Consider the following 5,000-nt stretch of genomic DNA (forward strand, 5'->3'; position numbering starts at 1 on the left):
CTGTCTGATGATTATTTTAGCTTTTAGTCCAAAATTTTGATTTCGTGTCTTACGTCCCTACATTAGACGACCTTGGATTTTCGTCTCCTGCACCGCCATACAACTTTGATGGTCGGGTAACTTTCGCTATTTACTGTCGGAGATCACTTTTCGTGATTAATAATGCATCCTGACACCGTTTTACTCAAAGTTAGAGCAAAAAAATTTTTTGTCCAAAAATCTTCCGTCGGTCATACCGGTACCCATGTCCCATAACTTGTACCAAGTTGTGAAGGGTAAATTTTGACAAAAATCCATAAAAATCATTAAAAAGTCGCTATTGCTTATTGCATTCAGCATCATTAGACGACTCTAATATGCCTTGGATGACCACTGTCTGGTGATTATTTTAGATTTTATGCCAAAATTTTGATTTCGTGTCTTACGTCCCTACATTAGACGACCTTGGATTTTCGTCTCCTGCACCGCCATGCAACTTTGATGGTCGGGTAACTTTCGCTATTTACTGTCGGAGATCACTTTTCATGATTAATAATGCATCCTGAGACCGTTTTACTCAAAGTTAGAGCAAAAAAATTTTTTGTCCAAAAATCTTCCGTCGGTCATACCGGTACCCATGTCCCATAACTTGTACCAAGTTGTGAAGGGTAAATTTTGACAAAAATCCATAAAAATCATTAAAAAGTCGCTATTGCTTATTGCATTCAGCATCGTTAGACGACTCTAATATGCCTTGGATGACCACTGTCTGATGATTATTTTAGATTTTATGCCAAAATTTTGATTTCGTGTCTTACGTCCCTACATTAGACGACCTTGGATTTTCGTCTCCTGCACCGCCATGCAACTTTGATGGTCGGGTGACTTTTGCTATTTACCGTCGGAGATCACTTTTCATGATTAATAATGCATCCTGAGACCGTTTTACTCAAAGTTAGAGCAAAAAAATTTTTTGTCCAAAAATCTTCCGTCGGTCATACCGGGTCCCATGTCCTATAACTTGTACCAAGTTGTGAAGGGTAAATTTTGACAAAAATCCAAAAAAATCATTAAAAAGTCGCTATTGCTTATTGCATTCAGCATCGTTAGACGACTCTAATATGCCTTGGATGGCCACTGTCTGATGATTATTTTAGCTTTTATGCCAAAATTTTGATTTCGTGTCTTACGTCCCTACATTAGACGACCTTGGATTTTCGTCTCCTGCACCGCCATGCAACTTTGATGGTCGGGTAACTTTCGCTATTTACTGTCGGAGATCACTTTTCATGATTAATAATGCATCCTGAGACCGTTTTACTCAAAGTTAGAGCAAAAAAATTTTTTGTCCAAAAATCTTCCGTCGGTCATACCGGTACCCATGTCCTATGACTTGTACCAAGTTGTGAAGGGTAAATTTTGACAAAAATCCAAAAAAATCATTAAAAAGTCGCTATTGCTTATTGCATTTCGCATCGTTAGACGACTCTAATATGCCTTGGATGACCACTGTCTGATGATTATTTTAGCTTTTATGCCAAAATTTTGATTTCGTGTCTTACGTCCCTACATTAGACGACCTTGGATTTTCGTCTCCTGCACCGCCATGCAACTTTGATGGTCGGGTAACTTTCGCTATTTACTGTCGGAGATCACTTTTCATGATTAATAATGCATCCTGAGACCGTTTTACTCAAAGTTAGAGCAAAAAAATTTTTTGTCCAAAAATCTTCCGTCGGTCATACCGGTACCCATGTCCTATGACTTGTACCAAGTTGTGAAGGGTACATTTTGACAAAAATCCAAAAAAATCATTAAAAAGTCGCTATTGCTTATTGCATTCAGCATCGTTAGACGACTCTTATATGCCTTGGATGACCACTGTCTGATGATTATTTTAGCTTTTATGCCAAAATTTTGATTTCGTGTCTTACGTCCCTACATTAGACGACCTTGGATTTTCGTCTCCTGCACCGCCATGCAACTTTGATGGTCGGGTAACTTTCGCTATTTACTGTCGGAGATCACTTTTCATGATTAATAATGCATCCTGAGACCGTTTTACTCAAAGTTAGAGCAAAAAAATTTTTTGTCCAAAAATCTTCCGTCGGTCATACCGGTACCCATGTCCTATGACTTGTACCAAGTTGTGAAGGGTACATTTTGACAAAAATCCAAAAAAATCTTTAAAAAGTCGCTATTGCTTATTGCATTCAGCATCGTTAGACGACTCTTATATGCCTTGGATGACCACTGTCTGATGATTATTTTAGCTTTTATGCCAAAATTTTGATTTCGTGTCTTACGTCCCTACATTAGACGACCTTGGATTTTCGTCTCCTGCACCGCCATGCAACTTTGATGGTCGGGTAACTTTCGCTATTTACTGTCGGAGATCACTTTTCGTGGTTAGCTATGTATTCTGAGACAGTTTTACTCAAAGTTAGAGAAAAAAAATTTCTTCTCAATAAATCCCCCGAAACCAATGTCTTATACATTGAACCAGGTTATGAGGCGCACCTGTGTGTGAAGAGTTCTTCGTGTAGTTTATAGACATTTCAGGCACTTGGTATATATTTTTGGTTTCTTACCAACCAATTCGACTTGCCTTCATCTCTTGTTAGGTTTATAATATCAATACTCGAACTTATATGCATGTTCAGGGACATCATTTTAACTTTCGGTTTGTACCCAAGTCCCGAACTTAGAGATATTTTTGGTTTCTCAACAACCAATTCGACTTGCCTTCATCTCTTGTTAGGTTTATAATATCAATACTCGAACTTATATGCATGTTCAGGGACATCATTTTAACTTTCGGTTTGCACCCAAGTCCCGAACTTAGAGATATTTTTGGTTTCTTACCAACCAATTCGACTTGCCTTCATCTCTTGTTAGGTTTATAATATCAATACTCGAACTTATATGCATGTTCAGGGACATCATATTAACTTTCGGTTTGTACCCAAGTCCCGAACTTAGTGATATTTTTGGTTTTGGACCAACCAATTCGACTTGCCTTCATCTCTTGTTAGGTTTATAATATCAATACTCAAACTTATATGCATGTTCAGGGACATCATTTTAACTTTCGGTTTGTACCCAAGTCCCGAACTTAGTGATATTTTTGGTTTTGGACCAACCAATTCGACTTGCCTTCATCTCTTGTTAGGTTTATAATATCAATACTCGAACTTATATGCATGTTCAGGGACATCATATTCACTTTCGGTTTGTACCCAAGTCCCGAACTTAGAGATATTTTTGGTTTCTTATCAACCAATTCGACTTGCCTTCATCTCTTGTTAGGTTTATAATATCAATACTCGAACTTATATGCATGTTCAGGGACATTATTTTAACTTTCGGTTTGTACCCAAGTCCCGAACTTAGAGATATTTTTGGTTTTGGACCAACCAATTCGACTTGCCTTCATCTCTTGTTAGGTTTATAATATCAATACTCGAACTTATATGCATGTTCAGGGACATTATTTTAACTTTCGGTTTGTACCCAAGTCCCGAACTTAGAGATATTTTTGGTTTTGGACCAACCAATTCGACTTGCCTTCATCTCTTGTTAGGTTTATAATATCAATACTCAAACTTATATGCATGTTCAGGGACATCATTTTAACTTTCGGTTTGTACCCAAGTCCCGAACTTAGTGATATTTTTGGTTTTGGACCAACCAATTCGACTTGCCTTCATCTCTTGTTAGGTTTATAATATCAATACTCGAACTTATATGCATGTTCAGGGACATCATATTCACTTTCGGTTTGTACCCAAGTCCCGAACTTAGAGATATTTTTGGTTTCTTATCAACCAATTCGACTTGCCTTCATCTCTTGTTAGGTTTATAATATCAATACTCGAACTTATATGCATGTTCAGGGACATTATTTTAACTTTCGGTTTGTACCCAAGTCCCGAACTTAGAGATATTTTTGGTTTTGGACCAACCAATTCGACTTGCCTTCATCTCTTGTTAGGTTTATAATATCAATACTCGAACTTATATGCATGTTCAGGGACATTATTTTAACTTTCGGTTTGTACCCAAGTCCCGAACTTAGAGATATTTTTGGTTTTGGACCAACCAATTCGACTTGCCTTCATCTCTTTTTAGGTTTATAATATCAATACTCGAACTTATATGCATGTTCAGGGACATCATATTAACTTTCGGTTTGTACCCAAGTCCCGAACTTAGTGATATTTTTGGTTTCCGACCAACCAATTCGACTTGCCTTCATCTCTTGTTAGGTTTATAATATCAATACTCGAACTTATATGCATGTTCAGGGACATCATTTTAACTTTCGGTTTGCACCCAAGTCCCGAACTTAGTGATATTTTTGGTTTCTCACCAACCAATTCGACTTGCCTTCATCTCTTGTTAGGTTATCAAAATTTTTAATGCAATTGCATGTATTTTGTGAGCTTATGGGTGAGGGATTTATGTACCGGACTTAGAGAAATTTTTGAAGTCCAAACATTCAATTTGGACTCCATACTCCATTGCTCCTCTAAGAGGTACCTAGTACCCCGTAGCGAAGCAACCGTCACGTTTGAACTTTCCACTAGGAGGTGCAGCCATCACTCGACATGTTAATCATTATCACCCCATACTACTCTCTATATCCGGATACGGCGCTAACCCGATTGCTTGCCCCGACAGCAATCGACCCACTCGTAAGCGGGTTACCCGTAGGTAAGTCAACGATGCGTATTGCCCCCTTCAAGCAAACCGATCATCACTCCGTGGAGGAGTAATGACGGACCCGTACCGGTATCAACTGCATATGATCAACATTCTTATGAACCCACACACTCTTCGCTTATATGCTCAGTAACATTTCAATACTCTCTCTGTCTTTCGTTTTCCAACTCATTCATCGTGCATACTGAACACACCCGGAAAGGTGCGACAGTACACACGAATACACCACCAAGCATGGGTCGCCTGAGAGGATCGATGCGAACGCATCTCTACAACTCGCAGCTCCCAGCCTGAAG

The 5,000-nt window shown here is 38.6% G+C and overlaps 1 non-coding gene across 1 annotated transcript in view; it reads right to left on the reverse strand.

The window, feature by feature from the left end:
- Window positions 1–4,924: 4,924 nt before the first annotated feature.
- Window positions 4,925–5,000, reverse strand: part of LOC126566701 (large subunit ribosomal RNA) — a 4,143-nt gene continuing 4,067 nt past the window's right edge. The window contains exon 1 of the ribosomal RNA XR_007607518.1: window positions 4,925–5,000. This exon is cut by the window's right edge and continues 4,067 nt beyond it. This is a non-coding gene — a ribosomal RNA (large subunit ribosomal RNA).

Source organism: Anopheles maculipalpis (assembly GCF_943734695.1).
Source record: "Anopheles maculipalpis chromosome X unlocalized genomic scaffold, idAnoMacuDA_375_x X_unloc_19, whole genome shotgun sequence".
Taxonomy (NCBI): domain Eukaryota; kingdom Metazoa; phylum Arthropoda; class Insecta; order Diptera; family Culicidae; genus Anopheles; species Anopheles maculipalpis.